Source organism: Parambassis ranga, chromosome 5 (assembly GCF_900634625.1).
Source record: "Parambassis ranga chromosome 5, fParRan2.1, whole genome shotgun sequence".
In the NCBI taxonomy this organism is placed as follows: Eukaryota; Metazoa; Chordata; class Actinopteri; family Ambassidae; genus Parambassis; species Parambassis ranga.
Window position 1 is genome coordinate 4,989,131 of NC_041026.1, and position 19,336 is coordinate 5,008,466.

The 19,336-nt window shown below is 44.8% G+C and overlaps 3 long non-coding RNA genes across 3 annotated transcripts; all 3 read right to left on the reverse strand.

Annotated features, from left to right (window-relative positions):
* Positions 1–1,474: 1,474 nt before the first annotated feature.
* Positions 1,475–1,841, reverse strand: LOC114435824 (uncharacterized). The gene is made up of 3 exons (XR_003670660.1): positions 1,760–1,841; positions 1,586–1,642; positions 1,475–1,484 (listed from the first exon to the last, which is right to left on the reverse strand). It is a non-coding gene; the product is annotated as an uncharacterized LOC114435824 (long non-coding RNA).
* A 1,522-nt stretch (positions 1,842–3,363) lies between these two features.
* Positions 3,364–10,747, reverse strand: LOC114435813 (uncharacterized). The gene is made up of 3 exons (XR_003670649.1): positions 10,499–10,747; positions 3,986–4,172; positions 3,364–3,658 (listed from the first exon to the last, which is right to left on the reverse strand). It is a non-coding gene; the product is annotated as an uncharacterized LOC114435813 (long non-coding RNA).
* Positions 10,748–15,850: 5,103 nt separating this feature from the next.
* LOC114435789 (uncharacterized) lies at positions 15,851–18,876 on the reverse strand. The gene is made up of 3 exons (XR_003670623.1): positions 18,630–18,876; positions 16,398–16,522; positions 15,851–15,911 (listed from the first exon to the last, which is right to left on the reverse strand). It is a non-coding gene; the product is annotated as an uncharacterized LOC114435789 (long non-coding RNA).
* Positions 18,877–19,336: the final 460 nt, after the last annotated feature.

Here is a 19,336-nt window from a genome sequence, read left to right on the forward strand (position 1 = left end):
TAAAAGAAGTATGAAGTCAAAATACTCCAGCCCAGTGGGAGGGGCAAGGGGGTTAACAGAGGGTGCTGTGGCTCCTCTGGGAGACTCTGACGATGGTTACAAGGCGGGTAACAGCTCCTGGAGGTAAATGAGCTTGTCATTATTTTGTGAGTTATTGAAGAACTCAAATTACAACTTTAAGTATTATTATCATTATTCTGTTATTGTTTTTCCATCACTTTATACTGCACTTTGGAGACTGGTAAAACAAAATAGGAAAAAACACCTATTTCCGAATACACCTGTGATTTTTGAGGAGAGACCCATGATTAGTGATGGTTTTTCGAGGCTTTGTTGAAGCTTCGACACATGATTCAAGAAAAAGGTTCATTACTTGAGGCTTCAATGACACAGTGCTCGAGGAGGACATCTAGTGGTGAATAAAATGAATTGCGGTGTGTGTTATTGGTTCGTGGATCGTTTGGGATTCGAATCGCCGTGCACAGTCTCGTTAAACTACACTACATGGTTTAATAATTTCAGGCTGACACAATAAAATACATGAAATTTTCAGTTTCACTGCATGAAATTGTTATAAAAAATTACATTTGAAGTGGATAAATAATAATTAGGGCACACAAAGTTTTCTTGTCTCTCGTCATATCAACAGTATAGATTATGTTATTATGTTCAAACATTTATTAAGTGAATTCTTTTAATAGAAAGTATTAACATCATAAGTCATACTCTCTCTGACCTCTTTTTGGAACCAGTGCAGTCACCCCTGCAGACCAGCAGGGAAAGCCACAGGTTCAAGGCACTTCTGCAAGGGTTTCTCTTTATAAAATTTGAGGTTTCGTCACATTCTTTTGTACAATGTCTGGTCTGTTGTAAGCTTGCAGCTTCAGAGTTTATCAACAATTAAACATTAACGTAATATCATACATAGAAACACAACAAATGACTATAATTACACATATACCTGTATGAAGATGAACTACCACAAACTGCTGTGTTTTGTAAAGTGTATCAACTTACAATGGGAATAATCACATTATAAACAGGAGAATAAATGTGTGTTAAAATCTGTATTTTGTTCATGATGTGTTATTAAATTAGGAGCATTTTTGTCATCCATCCTGCTGGTTTCATTGATCCTGAACTCTTCATTGATCTGGATAAGAAATGAAGACAGAGATGCAGGGTCAACAATCTGTACAAGTGAACTGTTACACTGACAAATCTAAACATGCATGTTGTGTTGTTGCTGCACAAAGACCTGTCCTTCCTCTGACATCAGCATAAACAGCTCCATCAGCTGCAGCAGCAGGGGCTGGTTGTCCTGTGAATATAAACATGTGGCAGTATTGAACAGTGACTTCACAGCAGGGAGAATAAAAACAGAAATATACTTTATTAACAGTTGTTGTAACGCCGTGTACCTGCAGATGATCTTATCTTCTCGTCTGACTAAACACAGCTCTCCACTGGTTTCTGCTTCTTCCCTGTTAAAAGACCCAGATGAATGAGCTTTCTTCAGGTATTACTGGCATTTAAAAGCACATATGTGCTGTTAGCTTTTCCAGCTGCTGTATGTGGTGCTCACCTTTCTTAGTCGCATTTTTAATTTCAATCAAAGAATATGTGACGTCACTGGATTCACCTGAAACATATAGTTACACTTTAGAATGTCAACATGTTACTGTGACCTTAAACATATCATTGTAGTATTTGTAACTGTAACTTGTCTGGACTCAAAACATCTCGCTGTACACTGTACCATGTTCTGTGTTTTCAGGCTCTTTGATTGTTTCATAGACAGACACATCACCTACAGAGTGAGAATCGAGATGAGGTTAGTCGTTATTATCACATCATGTGAATCACAAACAGCTAACAAGACATGGAAGTGTTACATTTAACACAACTGCTGATTGATAAGTCTGAGGTTTGACTTTTGTTTTCACACAGAAGGATAAATAAAATTGTCCTGCATGGCCAGAAGAGAACACCAAAACACACATATACAAAAGAGAACTCCTCTGGCCAGTAGGTGGCACAGGGACTGTAGCTTAGGAGCATATCAATGCATGCACGCAGCCATAGCAAGACCACATGTCTAACTGCTATAGATTTATTGGAACTGGCAAGTAGCAAGGAGCTGCTGAACCATGTCGTTCAGCTCTGATATATTTTATTTTGTGATTTAAAGTCACTCTTCTTCCATAACTGAGGTGACAGTAGGGGTAGCAGCTGTTTCTTGGTTAGTAGCTCCATCTTAACTCAAAGAATGGAAGATCGATAACCGACTGTTTTCTAGCTTGCTGGTTTGGTGTTTAGGAGACAGTCCTGCTCTTTACAGGATTTTGGGAGGTTTAGACTTCACAAAATACATTGCTGCACTGTGCACTTTTTTTTAAAGTCCTATTGTTGTTGGAGTCTGAGTGGTGAATCTGCCTCTGTTTGCTTATAAACCTACACAGGAGCTTTGAGAGAAGCTAATGTGAGCTGCAGGGAAGCAAATGGTCAAAAAAAGGTCTTTTTGTCTTTCTTTTTGAAATTAAATAATAATTGGTGGGGAAACATGGTTTAACAGCACGCAGTGACTGATTTATTTTTTTGTTGTTAGGTTAGGGTAAATCAAGTCATTACAAAGGGTGTGTTACAAGGCGAATCAGCACATTCTCTGCTAACACCAGACTCAATGAGGGCCTTAATGGTGGGCCTAATGCCCTCAGCTGCTCCTGTATTGTCTTTGAAAAGGCCTGCAAGAACTTTTGGGTGTTATTTTACAAGCTTGGTATCATTCATAGTCCCAATATCTGCTGGCCCAGTAGACCACAGACTATTAGGCACTATACTTTAAGCATCTTCCTCCTCAGACGAAAGCAAAAACATTTCTCAAAATTGGGACTCAGATGCAGCCTTTACAGGTGTTGACGGTACACACGTAACTAGAATCTGTGCTCATATTAGCTGTCCGGCCCATGTGTGTATTCAGTGATACATTGTACAATGCACGTCTTTGGGTTGTTGAATGATGGCAGTAGAGAACTATACTTTCTGTGAGTTTTAGTAAATCATTTACAACCGCTTCAGGTCCATTATTAGTCATATCTAAACTGTAATAATAATCTGGTGTCCACATGCCTGCTGGGGTAGGAATAACTTCAATTCCTTATTTTGCCATCAGATCTCTCCCCAGGAGGTTAACAGGGCAAAAGTCACACAGCACAAACACTTTATACTCATTCCTGAAACTGGGTCTGTAACCTTGAGCGTTGCAGATTAAAACTCTTTGCCGATTTGACCACTAGCTGACACACAATCTGTAGACCTTTTGTTTTGAACAGTTGTGGCAGAGAGATTCAACAATGTCTCTACATGGTGCAGCTCAATAACATCATCATTTGTCTCCTCTTGGTGTGAGTGTGCTAAGTGTGAAGGTGAAAACTTTTCATCGAGAGACATGTGTGTGTTCATGTCTTGACCTGTCTCCTCGGTCAGTCATGCTGATCCATCTCCCCCTCCATCCTGTCTTTCTCCTTTTCTCACTTTACAGATTTGTGCCCAAAGTCTGGCTTTTCCGCATTTGTAGCACACATCTCCCCTCCTGTCCTCTCCTCCATTCCTCTCCCCTTTTCCTCCTCCATGCTGCCCTCCTCTTCCCATGTAACCTCTGAAATAAATGTCACAGGCACCAGAATCATCATCAACATTATTATCATCAATGATAAATATTTCAGTCATTAGTACATCCTCTGCATGAATAGCATTCTCTTTGGTAGTTGTCAGTGAGGCACATTTTGGTTCTACATCACTTTCACGATCATGGCCTGTACATGGTTTAGTTTTACATATTGGCATGGCGTTTAGTACCCCTATTCTTCTTTATTCAGCATTTTAGCGGTTTTGGTTTCAGTGTTAGATTCATGAGCTGACATTGTCTCTAGCAGTTTTTTCTTTATTTTTTCATTATGTTTAAATCAAAAAAACTGTTCCTGACCTTGTTGTTGAGGCGTCTTCTTCTCGTGGAATTTGACAGCCAGAAAGATTAGTGATGTCTGTTGTGTGTGGGGTGGTGGGCGAGGAGGAGGTGCAGCTGCTGCGGTGGCTGAGGATAAGGTGGGGGGTCAGCGCTGGGTCCCGGGAGTGGATTCCTTCTCCGATACTACATTAAGTCATCTTCTTCCCTAGAAAAATGCACATCAGAAACTTTATGAGTAGCCGTCGTCCGGCTGCTTTTCCCTTGCCTCTCTGTCTATTTTGTGCTTCTTTCAGCCACTCCTTAGACCTTCTAGTTTAGACCTTCTCTCTTTCTTTCTACTCCTGCCTCTATTAGGCTCACAAGTGTTTTTTACATTGCTTTAAAATCAAACATCTCTTAAAAGTAAAGTTGAGCAAAATAAACGATACATTACAGACGCTGTGATTTAAAGAAAGAACAAACAAATATAAACATGTCATTAAATTCAACCATCCCACGACACACACACACACCTGTGTTAAACACTACACACTTTAATCTTTTTCTATAGGACATGAGTGGATGTACACTCCAACAAGAACTAATTCAGAATCAGAAATACTTTATTAATCCCATTAGGGGTTTGCTTATATTCAGCTGCTCCATGATGGTCGGAAACGGGTTAAAAACTATAAATAGGCCTAAGATAAAAATAAGAGATAAGATAGATAAAAATAGCCTTTAAAATAAGGTGAGGTAAATTAGCAAGTAAATAAAGTAAAATAAAATCTAACCAATAATAAAGAAAAGCGAATGTAAAAGTGAATAAATTGTGATTTAAATGAGGAACTCTTGTCCGGTATAAAGATGAAACAGGTTCAATATTTATTTGTTTTAATTTACAGCCTGTGTGAACACGCTGCTGTGTCAGCAAAGCTTTGGGCCTGTTCGTGGATCTGTGAGCGCGGAAATCAAAAACATTTCATAAACCTGCGGATTAAATTCATAATAGAAGAAACAAAACCAGCCACGTGACGTCATTTTGTAACAATTCACCTGTTTTTTTTTTTGTTTTTTTTAAATCAGGAAAACGCCACCACGCGCTATTCTCACGGGCGGGTCTTATTTTGCTGCTGCTGGTTTATCCGTTAATAAAAAACCGCCAGGCTAGGCCACACACACCACACCAAAATCCCAATAATATTTACAAAAACACAGAGGAGCCAGAAATCGATTGTTTAGAGTTCACGCTGTATTGTAGGCAGAGCACAGGTGATCAGCTGCACACAAGCAGCGCGACACAACCGGTCTTTTTCCCCAAAGTTTCTCCCTGTAACCCAGAGTTTAGTGCAACCCGATCAGTTCCCAAATAATATATACAGAATATTTCCAGTTCGGAGTTCGAGAGAACGGTCCAAATGAACCTGTGTCCCTCTGTGAGGACTAGATCAGCAGTTCCTCAGTGAGACGTCGCTCCATTAAAAAAGAATAAAACGCGATCTCACCAAACTCCAGTCGTTCGGGTAAAATCCTTTTTTAGTCCTGGGGTAATCCACTGTCTTTGGTAAATCCACAATGTCCGTAGATTCCACTTAAATCGCGGTAAATCCAGCCAGGGAAAAGGCCCAAACGCTGCTCCACATGCCGGCGTCTTTCAGGAAAAGGTCCACTCGTCCACCTGTGTCTTCCGTGTGTCTCCTGTGTCCTCCCGTGTGTCCTCCGTAGAGACATTTAAATGTTCCGCACAGGGATCCCACACCTCCGCAGCGTAGATTGGCAGGTGACAAATATACATACATGACATTTATACGTGATGAGAAATAATAACCTCTTTTCTCTCATTTCCAAAACAGCCATGTAAAAAGGTGATTATGAGGCAACCTTTACAACCCTTTATTTTTATTGGACTGAAAATGTCACAAATACTAAAAAAGTCAATTCAACGAGATAAATTCAAGGATAGAGAAGATTGAAGCAAGGCGTCTGGACTTGTAGAGTTTTCTAGAAGACGTTTCGCTGCTCATCCAAGCAGCTTCATCAGTTCTAACTGTTTGGTGGGGAAACATGGTTTATATGTGGTTACAGACCTCAGTGGGTGGGTCTGGGTAAAACTTTAAAAAACTTACAAACAATAGCACTAAATGTTTCCATACTTACCTGTGATGTTCTGGCTGACTGGGCCAGGTGAGTCTAACGACTGGCTAACGACTATGAAACTGCCGGAGGGGGACTGATTGACAGCCCTTTGTTCTTACTGTGAGTATGTGTAAACTTCCTGGGAATGGATGGAATCACTGCATTGTATGTGGTAGAAAGATGATGTCTGAGGCCTCCACCTCTGTTAAGGGAAGGTTTTTCCAGCTTAACATAGATGGCTTCCTTGACTCCTCTTTCATACCACCTTTCCTCCCTGTCTAAAATGTGAACATTGTTGTCCTCAAAGGAGTGTCCTTTGTCTTTGAGGTGGAGGTGAACAGCTGAGTCTTGTCCTGAAGAGGTGGCTCTCCTGTGCTGAGCCATTCTTCTGTGGAGTGGTTGTTTAGTTTCTCCAATGTACAGATCAGAGCATTCCTCACTGCACTGGACTGCATATATCACATTGCTGTGTTTCTCCCTGGGAATCTTATCCTTCGGGTGAACCAGTCTCTGTCTCAGTGTTGTCATAGGTTTGAAATGGACCGGGATGTCATGGTTGTTGAAGATCCTGCGGAGTTTCTCTGATACTCCTGACACATATGGAATGGAGATGTTCTTTCTCCGCCTGGTGTTGTCCTTCTTCTTGTTGTTGGGGGGTCTTGTTTTTGTGGCTTTGATGAGTGCCCACTTCGGGTAGCCACATGTTTGCAGGGCCTTCCTGATGTGGTGTTGCTCCTTCTTCTTCCCCTCTGAGCTGGTGGGTACAGTTTGTGCTCTGTGCTGCAAGGTCCTGATGACTCCCAGTTTGTGTTCCAGTGGGTGGTGTGAATCAAACAACAGGTACTGGTCCGTGTGTGTGGGTTTCCTGTACACTTCCACATTGAGGCTCCTGTCCTCCTCAATATGTACTGTGCAGTCCAAGAAGGCCAGATTGTTGTCCTTGGTGTCCTCGCGAGTGAACTTGATGTTATTATCCACTGCGTTGATGTGTTCTGTGAACCGTTCCACTTCGTTAGTCTTGATTTTGACCCAGGTGTCATCCACATATCTAAACCAGTGGGTGGGGGTGGTTCCAGGATAGGAACTCAGGGCTCTTCTCTCCACTTCTTCCATGTAGAGGTTGGCCACAATAGAAGACACAGGTGATCCCATCGCACAGCCGTGCTTCTGTCTGTAAAAGTTCCCATTGTACTGGAAATAAGTGGTGGTCAGGCAGAGGTCCAGCAGGTCACAGATGTGGTCTGGCGTTAGGTTGGTTCTCTCCTTGAGTGTGCCGTCTTGTGTGAGGCAAGTCCTTACCATCTCTGTGGCTTCTTATGTAGGGATGCAGGTGAACAAGGAGGTGACATCAAATGAGACCATGGTGTCATCTGGGTCCATTTGGATCTTCTCCACCTTGTTCACAAAGTCCTGCGAGTTGTGAATGTGATGTGGTGTGTCACCTACCAGTGGTGTCAGGAGTTCAGCCAAGTGCTTAGCCACGTTGTATGTGACTGAGTTTGTGCTGCTGACGATGGGTCTGAGGGGGACTCCTTCCTTGTGTATCTTGGGGAGTCCATACAGGCGTGGAGTGGCTTCCCCCGGATACAGTCGAAAATAGAGCTTGCGGTTGATGATTTGGTCCTTCTCCAGTTTTTGTAGGTAGCTGACTAGTTTCTTCTTGTAGTTTCCGGTGGGGTCCCTCTTCAGTGTCTCATATGTGGCTGTGTCACTGAGGAGTTCTGTCACTTTGGCGTGGTAGTCCTGTGTGTTGAGCACCACTGTGCATCTTCCTTTGTCTGCTGATAAGATGGTGATGTCCCGGTCCTTTTGTAGTGCAATCAGGGCCTTCCTTTCATCACTGGAGAGGTTGGATGGCGGTGCTTTAGCAGTGGAGAGTGTGGCTGTGACCTTCAAGCGGAGTTGCTCAGCTTCTGTGTCTGTCAGGTTGTTGTTCTTGATGGCTGACTCTGTGGCTGTGATGAGGTCCACCACTGGAATCTGCTCTGGCGAGATGGCAAAGTTGAGTCCTTTGGCCAACACGTCTTTTTCCGGCTGGCTCAGTTGTCTGTCTGAAAGGTTCTTTACCCATTTGTCCTGGGTGTCCTGCTGTGGCAGTGAGTGGTCTTCCCTCCTCCATGTGTGAAGGTTAGCTGTATTTTTAACAGAGAAAACAGTTTTCAATTTATGGAATTTGCGTTTTTGTCGTTCCTTACCCCTGGTGTGCTGTGCCGTCTGGACTTTTTCAGTCAGTTTGATGACTTCATCCATGACTTCGCTGGGTAGGAGGGTGGCAAGCTGTGATCTTGTCTGCTCCGTGGTGACCATGAGAGTGTCTATGGTGAAGTTGATCTGTCTGATCCTTTCGTTGAGGAGTTGGTTCTGGGCTTTCTGCAGGATGGTGTCTGCTCTGTGGCCCTTGACAGACCCACCCACTGAGGTCTGTAACCACATATAAACCATGTTTCCCCACCAAACAGTTAGAACTGATGAAGCTGCTTGGATGAGCAGCGAAACGTCTTCTAGAAAACTCTACAAGTCCAGACGCCTTGCTTCAATCTTCTCTACGTATGATGACCTGGATGACTGAGAATCTTCATCAACATGTAAATTCAAGGATATTAACATGTAGAACGATCAAACACACACAGAGACAATAAGAAGCAGCTGACTCTCATATCAAACCAATAAATAAAAGACAGATTTAAAGTCAAACTCCAAATGTGAGAGAGGGGAACATGGAGCTATTTCAGGGTTTATCCTCATTCTGCTGCTTTCTTCTGTATAAAACCATCCCTGAGCTCAGCAGGCCTGAAGTCCACGATCATCCTCCAACACCAAAGAATCCCAGAATTTAGCATCAATCCTTTAAAGACATACTGTGAAATAAAAACCTTAAGATTTACTGTAATGAACAGAAACACTGTTACAGACGCAGCGCGGCCTGTAAACTGCTGTTATCCTGTTAAAACACCTTACAGCTCTTCACAGGCCGCGCTGCGTCTGTAACGGTGTTTCTGTTCATTACATTAAATCTTAAGGTTTTTATTTTACAGTATGTCTTTAAAATAAAGGACAAAGACATTTTCCTCACTTTAAATTATTGACTCAGAAATCCTACATGTGACTGCCCTGTCCTCTGTGACCATTTCCGTTTCACAAACGCATTAGTCTGGAAGAAACGCAAAGAGAGAGAGAGAGTGTGTGTGTGTGTGTGTGTGTGTGTGTGTGTGTGTGTGTGTGTGTGTGACGGTACTAAACAGCAGACTTTTCGTGGCTTTTCGGCACGTTTTAATTAGATTTCAGTGTTTCTCTGTTTCAGTGTTTCAGTGTGTGGTGGCAGCTGGTGTCGCATCAGTCGGGAGACGGTCATCAGGGTTTCTACAGGGTAAATATAAACCTGCAGTTTATCTAATGACAGTTTTAAAGCTACAAGAAGCATTTTGAATGTATTCAGTTAGACCTTAATTCTCTCAGTTAGTTCTGGGGGATGAGACCAGTGGCCTGGACCTTCCCCACCTCAGCTCATACATCACAGGCCAGGACAATGAGTCTGCTCATACACATAGCTGGACTTCATATCGGAGGAAGACCTGGCTTTATTCATGAATGACTCCGTTTTTAGCTGAATTTGTGCCTAGTTTAGTTCTAATCTTTGGATTCTGTCATTTAAGGAATGGATTACACAAACAGCTGAATCTGAAGGTTTTTATTTCAATATGGACTCAACACTGACCTCAGCCCATTTGTCAGCCTGCTCCTGTGATGTACGATGACAGCTTCTGGCCAAATAAAGGTTCAAATAAGTAGAATAATATAATGACTTAAATACTATAATTAGATACGTGGAGCTAAAGGCACAACAAGGCAGCTAACTCATAAATGAACTGCTTTGGTGTTATTATTATTCTTTATGTGACTATGGGCATATGACGTAGTTTATCTCGACCGTACCCGCGTTTCACTTCAAACCGCCTGATGTTAGCAGCTGTCTGTGCTGAGTTAATGTTCCATTATAATAACACTGACCGTCTCCCTGAATGGAAGGATAGCTATGATATAAAATCGTGTCTATGTATAGGAAACCCTGATAATAGAGCCGAACTGTGGCCGAACTCAGGGCAAAGTCTTGATCAATAACTGATGTGTGTGTGGAGTCAGAAGAACCAGCTGCTGCTTCTAAAATCCACATTTGAGCAGTTTGAAGCGGGAGTTTGGTGAAGGAGGAAGTAGCAGCTGCTTCACTGATCTTTCCTTAATATTTCAGTTTAGCCTCAAACACAGAAACATATTTTCCACAGACCGTGGACAGAGTTTCATTAGTGAACACACGACACACTTTAAGACTGGTTTTGACGCCACTGCGAGTTTTTCTCCCTGTGAACAAATCCAGGTGAAGAAGCTGATGAGCGAGTTAGCACGAGTGGCTAACGTTACCTGAAAGAATCCTCTTCAGTCCACGCTGTCACCTGTGGAAGTTTTCCACGGTCTGCACTGGTCCACTCAGTGTGATTCGCAGAGTGTGGACTTTGGTTTGGACGAAATTCTTTGTGTTCTGTCCCGAGACAATTGAGACAGGAGCCGACAGAGAGAGAGAGAGGCGCAGTGTGCTGATGGAGGCTCTGTTTGGCGAACAGCAGCACACTGCAGGAGGAGAGAGGCGGACTGTGGTTTTCCGGAAGTTCTCTCTCTGCTGTCAGCGAAACAACTGAGACAGGAGCGAGTTTGGAGGGGCGGAGTTCATGTGTGGTCGGGAGAAGTACCGTCGGTCGGATACACTGTGCGTTGGTTGGAGAGATTTTGAAGCGAAGTTTAAGCCGTACGAATGTTTGGGTCGGGCCGAATGTCAGCTTTGTCGTGCGTCTTTAATGCTCCAGTGGACGTGTCTGTGACTTCCACCCTCCACACAGAGAGAGGGTGGCTCAGAGAGAGAGAGCGGATCCGCACTCTGTTTCGCGAACAGCAGCACACTGCAGGAGGAGAGAGGCGCGGCGTGCGCTCATGAGACTTTCACGGAGATTTCGGTCTGTTTGTTTCCGTACGGATCCGGGATCCGCACGCAGTGGGAACCACGGTCGGGAGTTTATTATTGTCACTTATTATGAACTGTTTTGTCTGATTGGTGTGTTTCACTGAGTGCTGTAATAACATGTATTTATATTAAAGTGACGCTGCCTCTTCATTCACATTACAGTCATGTTTTTATTCATCTTTCCACATTAATGTTACATTTTAGACTAAAAATCAATGACTGGAAAACATCAAAAAAGGACAAAGACGGTCCGCCGTACGGCAGCCCGCACATCAGGACATGAAAAATCCTGAATGCGCGCAGGAGGAGAGACGAGGTTTGTTGTGAGCGTGGAGGACTGTGAGACTGAAAGCCGAGAGCTGCGAGGTAAGAACACACCAGTGGACGCGTCTGTGACGAGCTACACACACAGAGAAGGTGGCTCAGAGAGAGAGAGAGAGAGAGCTGATCCGCACTCTGTTTGGCGAACAGCAGCACACTGCAGGAGGAGAGAGGCCGACTGTGGTTTTCCGGAAGTTCTCTCTGTGCTGTCAGGGACACAACTGAGACAGGAGCGATGTTGGAGGGGCGGAGTTCATGTGTGGTCGGGAGAAGTACCGTCGGTCGGATACACTGTGCGTTGGTTGGAGAGATTTTGAAGCGAAGTTTAAGCCGTACTAATGTTTGGGTCGGGCCGAATGTCAGCTTTGTCGTGCGTCTTTAATGCTCCAGTGGACGTGTCTGTGACTTCCACCCTCCACACAGAGAGAGGGTGGCTCAGAGAGAGAGAGAGAGAGCGGATACGCACTCTGTTTCGCGAACAGCAGCACACTGCAGGAGGAGAAAGGCGCAGCGTGCGCTCATGAGACTTTCACGGAGTTTTCGGTCTGTTTGTTTCCGTACGGATCCGGGATCCGCACGCAGTGGGAACCACGGTCGGGGGTTTTTTATCGTCACTTATTATGAACTGTTTTGTCTGATTGGTGTGTTTCACTGAGTGCTGTAATAACATGAATTTATATTAAAGTGACGCTGCCTCTTCATTCACATTACAGTCATGTTTTTATTCATCTTTCCACATTAATGTTACATTTTAGACTAAAAATCAATGACTGGAAAACATCAAAAAAGGACAAAGACGGTCCGCCGTACGGCAGCCCGCACATCAGGACATGAAAAATCCTGAATGCGCGCAGGAGGAGAGACGAGGTTTGTTGTGAGCGTGGAGGACTGTGAGACTGAAAGCCGAGAGCTGCGAGGTAAGAACACACCAGTGGACGCGTCTGTGACGAGCTACTCACACAGAGAAGGTGGCTCAGAGAGAGAGAGAGAGAGAGAGCTGATCCGCACTCTGTTTGGCGAACAGCAGCACACTGCAGGAGGAGAGAGGCGGACTGTGGTTTTCCGGAAGTTCTCTCTGTGCTGTCAGCGAAACAACTGAGACAGGAGCGAGTTTGGAGGGGCGGAGTTCATGTGTGGTCGGGAGAAGTACCGTCGGTCGGATACACTGGGCGTTGGTTGGAGAGATTTTGAAGCGAAGTTTAAGCCGTACGAACGTTTGGGTCGGGCCGAATGTCAGCTTTGTCGTGGGTCTTTAATGCTCCAGTGGACGTGTCCGTCACTTCCACCCTCCACACAGAGAGAGGGTGGCTCAGAGAGAGAGAGAGCGGATACGCACTCTGTTTGGCGAACAGCAGCACACCGCAGGAGGAGAGAGGCGCAGCGTGCGCTCATGAGACTTTCACGGAGTTTTCGGTCTGTTTGTTTCCGTACGGATCCGGGATCCACACGCAGTGGGAACCACGGTCGGGAGTTTATTATTGTCACTTATTATTAACTGTTTTGTCTGATTGGTGTGTTTCACTGAGTGCTGTAATAACATGTATTTATATTAAAGTGACGCTGCCTCTTCATTCACATTACAGTCATGTTTTTATTCATCTTTCCACATTAATGTTACATTTTAGACTAAAAATCAATGACTGGAAAACATCAAAAAAGGACAAAGATGGTCCGCCGTTCGGCAGCCGGCACACCAGGACATGGAAAATCCTGAATGCGCGCAGGAGGAGAGACGAGGTTTGTTGTGAGCGTGGAGGACTGTGAGACTGAAAGCCGAGAGCTGCGAGGTAAGAACACACCAGTGGACGCGTCTGTGACGAGCTACACACACAGAGAAGGTGGCTCAGAGAGAGAGAGAGAGAGAGAGCTGATCCGCACTCTGTTTGGCGAACAGCAGCACACTGCAGGAGGAGAGAGGCGGACTGTGGTTTTCCGGAAGTTCTCTCTGTGCTGTCAGCGAAACAACTGAGACAGGAGCGAGTTTGGAGGGGCGGAGTTCATGTGTGGTCGGGAGAAGTACCGTCGGTCGGATACACTGTGCGTTGGTTGGAGAGATTTTGAAGCGAAGTTTAAGCCGTACTAATGTTTGGGTCGGGCCGAATGTCAGCTTTGTCGTGCGTCTTTAATGCTCCAGTGGACGTGTCTGTGACTGAGGAGGAAGAAACCTTGAGCAGGACCCGTCTCTTAAGGAAGAACCTTCCTGCTGCCAGTCGGCCGGGTAGAGGAGAAGAAGAGGGAGCCAGGACAGAGAGGATGAAGGAGAGAGAGGAGCAAACAAGCAAAGTAGCAACAGTTTGCTGGGCACGAGGGGCGGGGCTCTATTTGACTATCCCCGCCCCTCGTGCCCAGCACAGTATTTATACCGTTCTGTTCAAACCATGCAGTTTGTTTCACCTTATCCTGACAGCAGGATCTCTTCGTGATGGCTCGTCCATTTCTCGTCCTCAGTCTCTTCGTGGTCTCTCCTGTGCTTGGAGAACTAGTCCAGGTTCTTCAGGGAGACCCGGTAAAGTTTCCGCCGCCTCCAAAGTGCCGCACAGGGGAAGAAGCCGCTCTGATCCACCGGCTGAGAGATGACAGCAGCCGGCTGGTAGCGTCCTGTCATCTGAATCAGGACTGGAAGCCGGGACCAGATTACAGTGACAGGATCAATCAGAGCGCCTCTGTCGTTCTCAGCGCCGCGAACTTGAACGACCACGGCCTGTATGAGTTCACCTGCAAACAGCGCATCGTGAAACACCTGCAGCTGGATGTGCTCGTTCCCTTCGAGGCTCATGTATCAGTCGGTGGGACGGCCAGACTCTCCTGTTACACCGTGACTGCCGGGGAGTCCGTGCGGTCAGTGAGCTGGGAGATACACGGAGAGCTGGTGCTGCAGCGCAGAAGCACCGAGTCCGGGAAAGACTCCGATGATGACCGCCTGTCTGTGTCAGCGGACTGGTCCTCCCACGGAGACTTGTCTCTGACTCTGAGGCCAGTCCGGCGGCAGGATGAGGGAGGTTACCTGTGCTCCGTGTTCACGGGAGGACAGTGGGTCCACGCTGGAGCTGTGAGACTTAAAGTTAGAGACAGAGACGAGGAGCACATCAAAAGCACTGTGTCTGTGAGCAGAGACTCTGTGGACACAGAAGGCGCACCGGGATCCTGCTGGGTGTCTGTCAGCGTCACAGCAGCGCTCTGTTTTTGGTGGTGTTTTATTGGCTGTGGTCGGACGGTGTCTGAAATCTTGCCGATCCGAGTCCGAGTCTGCTTCACGTGGACCCTGTGCTGCATTTATGTGGACCGTCATCCTGAAGTCAACAGAACCAGAGCGCAGAGAGACGCAGAGTCCCCTGAGTGAGACTCACTGAACTCTCAGCCTTAATATAAAGTTAATAATCTTAGTGTCTATGTTAAAACCTCAGTTTAGACTGTTTCATGAATAAAATGCAGTCAAATGTATTTTTATCATCAACGTGAATAAACATTTGAATTCTTTGAGTGTTCAATGAAGTAACACGTTTTCTTATAAAATCTTTCATATGAATTAAACAGTGTTCAGAAAAATACAGGAGAGAAAACCAGCAACAACAACGAGTTTAAAGTGTTTTTATTGGTGGAAAGAAAGTGTCGCTGCTCAGGATGGAGAAGAGAAACACACACTGCTGAAAGTGACACATTAATGTGTGTTCTTACACACTCTGAACCTCAGCAGCCATCTGTGCAACATGCACACACAACAACAGGGACACACACACCAGATCATTCATGCTCACCTCTGCATGCTGAAGGAACAGCAGCAACATCTGGCCACCTCCACTCTGGACAGACCGGCTGACAGAGACCCTCAGCAGAGACTATCAAATATATCTTAATTAATGAAATATGTACTCTCTGAAGACTGTCCACAGTGGTGGAAAGTAACTAAGTACTGTATTTGTACTTTGTTACTGTACTTAAGTAATTTTTCATGTATTTTTATGTATCCCCCAAGTTAAAAAAAACTTGAGCTCCTTGAGTCCAGTTGCCTCGATTTAAACTCTTGGAAATTAAAAGTAAGTACTTAAGACTTTGGTTAAGTAGGATCGTTGATGTAGCACATCTACTTTTACTTGAGTATATATTTTGCTGGGTAATTGTACTTTCACTTAAGTACCAAACTTCACTGCTTCCTCCACCACTGACAGCACAAGATATGATGACTAGTATTGTTATTATGAAGTTTGTCCACAGTGCAGGATCATCAGTGAGACCTGGACACCTTGGACCCTTCCTCTGTTACCAGGTCAGGTGCTGGAGGAGCAGAGGAAGGAGTGGAGGCTCTCAGGTGTTGGACTGCTGCTGGGACGTCCTCTGGAGTTTCCTCACAGGGCTCCACATGACCTGTGTGGTATAAGACCATAATGATCAGCCTGATAATTAACACTGTAAATAATCCAGATCATTCATAATGCACAGACCTTCATCTGTGGAGGCTGTGGCATCTTCATGAGGAGACACAGACAAATGTTTAAGCACCTGATGAAAAACAGAATTTAAAAATGCCATAAAATAACAACTATATGACAATAATTGACTAGCTTGTCATTTACAGAGAAACACCTGAGCATTAATAAACACTAAATAGACTAAATACATACATTGGTTTTTCCTGCTGTGGTTTAGAGCTCATTAACTCTAACAGTAAGTTGTAACAGCAGCACTTAGCTTAATGCTGAACAAGCTAAAGTAGCATTAGCATAGCAGCTACACACTGTTGCTGCATGAGCTAACAAGCTACTTTACAGCTTCATTTACGTTTTATATCACGTCATTATATTGACGTTTGTAACTCATTTAGCAGACGTTTGTATGCAGAGCGACTCAGTGAACATTCAGGCTGCAGCATGAAGGAGGCTGTAGTGACGTGAAGCCTGCGTCTCTACAAGTGTTCTGTGATACAATGTGAAACAAGACAAACAGTGGTGGAGTAAGATGAGGCTCAGCTGTGTCACAGACTCTTACCTCTCTCCCGTTTTGTCCTCTGTTCCTTTCTTTTGGCGTCTTTCCTCGCAGCCCTGAGTGTGTGCTTCCTCCTTTATTTTGAACGAGCCGCGCCTCTCTGCTTCCAGCAGCTGTCACAGGGCCCCCTAAGATAAAAATAAGAGATAAGATAGATAAAAACATTTCATAAACCTGCGGATTAAATTCATAATAGAAGAAACAAAACCAGCCACGTGACGTCATTTTGTAACAATTCACCTGTTTTTAAAAAATCAGGAAAACGCCACCACGCGCTATTCTCACGGGCGGGTCTTATTTTGCTGCTGCTGGTTTATCCGTTAATAAAAAACCGCCAGGCTAGGCCACACACACCACACCAAAATCCCAATAATATTTACAAAAACACAGAGGAGCCAGAAATCGATTGTTTAGAGTTCACGCTGTATTGTAGACAGAGCACAGGTGATCAGCTCGCGCACACAAGCAGCGCGACACAACCGGTCTTTTTCCACAAAGTTTCTCCCTGTAACCCAGAGTTTAGTGCAACCCGATCAGTTCCCAAATAATATATACAGAATATTTCCAGTTCGGAGTTCGAGAGAACGGTCCAAATGAACCCGTGTCCCTCCGTGAGGACTAGATCAGCAGTTCCTCGGTGAGACGTCGTTCCATTAAAAAGAATAAAACGCGATCTCACCAAACTCCAGTCGTTCGGGTAAAATCCTTTTTTAGTCCTGGGGTAATCCACTGTCTTTGGTAAATCCACAATGTCCGTAGATTCCACTTAAATCGCGGTAAATCCAGCCAGGGAAAAGGCCCAAACGCTGCTCCACATGCCGGCGTCTTTCAGGAAAAGGTCCACTCGTCCACCTGTGTCTTCCGTGTGTCTCCTGTGTCCTCCCGTGTGTCCTCCGTAGAGACATTTAAATGTTCCGCACAGGGATCCCACACCTCCGCAGCGTAGATTGGCAGGTGACAAATATACATACATGACATTTATACGTGATGAGAAATAATAACCTCTTTTCTCTCATTTCCAAAACAGCCATGTAAAAAGGTGATTATGAGGCAACCTTTACAACCCTTATTATTATTGGACTGAAAATGTCACAAATACTAAAAAAATCCATTCAACGAGATAAATTCAACGATATTAACATGTAGAACGATCAAACACACACAGAGACAATAAGAACCAGCTGACTCTCATATCAAACCAATAAATAAAAGACAGATTTAAAGTCAAACTCCAAATGTGAGAGAGGGGAACATGGAGCTATTTCAGGGTTTATCCTCATTCTACTGCTTTCTTCTGTATAAAACCATCCCTGAGCTCAGCAGGCCTGAAGTCCACGATCATCCTCCAACACCAAAGAATCCCAGAATTTAGCATCAATCCTTTCATTATAATAATGACTCTCTGTCTGTTTTATGGGGGCAGCAGGTATGTGTGCCTAGTTTTGTTCTAATCTTTAGATTCTGTCATTTAAGGAATGGATTACACAAACAGCTGAAGCTGAAGGTTTTTATTTCACTATGGACTCAACACTGACCTCAGCCCATTTGTCAGCCTGCTCCTGTGATGTACGATGACAGCTTCTGGCCAAATAAAGGTTCAAATAAATAGAATAATATAATAACTTAAATACTATAATTAGATACGTGGAGCTAAAGGCACAACAAGGCAGCTAACTCATAAATGAACTGCTTTGGTGTTATTATTATTCTTTATGTGACTATGGGCATATGACGTATTTATCTCGACCGTACCCGCGTTTCACTTCAAACCGCCTGATGTTAGCAGCTGTCTGTGCTGAGTTAATGTTCCATTATAATAACACTGACCGTCTCCCTGAATGGAAGGATAGCTATGATATAAAATCACGTCTATGTATAGGAAACCCGGATAATAGAGCCGAACTGTGGCCGAACTCACAGCAAAGTCTTGATCAATAACTGATGTGTGTGTGGAGTCAGAAGAACCAGCTGCTGCTTCTAAAATCCACATTTGAGCAGTTTGAAGCGGGAGTTTGGTGAAGGAGGAAGTAGCAGCTGCTTCACTGATCTTTCCTGAATATTTCAGTTTAGCATCAAACACAGAAACATATTTTCCACAGACCGTGGACAGAGTTTCATTAGTGAACACACGACACACTTTAAGACTGGTTTTGACGCCACTGCGAGTTTTTCTCCCTGTGAACAAATCCAGGTGAAGAAGCTGATGAGTGAGTTAGCACGAGTGGCTAACGTTACCTGAAAGAATCCTCTTCAGTCCACGCTGTCGCCTGTGGAAGTTTTCCACGGTTTGCACTGGTCCACTCAGTGTGATTCGCAGAGTGTGGACTTTGGTTTGGACGAAATTCTTTGTGTTCCGACCCCGAGACAATTGAGACAGGAGCCGACAGAGAGAGAGAGAGGCGCAGTGTGCTGATGGAGGCTCTGTTTGGCGAACAGCAGCACACTGCAGGAGGAGAGAGGCGGACTGTGGTTTTCCGGAAGTTCTCTCTCTGCTGTCAGCGAAACAACTGAGACAGGAGCGAGTTTGGAGGGGCGGAGTTCATGTGTGGTCGGGAGAAGTACCGTCGGTCGGATACACTGTGCGTTGGTTGGAGAGATTTTGAAGCGAAGTTTAAGCCGTACTAATGTTTGGGTCGGGCCGAATGTCAGCTTTGTCCTGCGTCTTCAATGCTCCAGTGGACGTGTCTGTGACTTCCACCCTCCACACAGAGAGGGTGGCTCAGAGAGAGAGAGCGGATACGCACTCTGTTTCGCGAACAGCAGCACACTGCAGGAGGAGAAAGGCGCAGCGTGCGCTCATGAGACTTTCACGGAGTTTTCGGTCTGTTTGTTTCCATACGGATCCGGGATCCGCACGCAGTGGGAACCACGGTCGGGGGTTTATTATTGTCACTTATTATGAACTGTTTTGTCTGATTGGTGTGTTTCACTGAGTGCTGTAA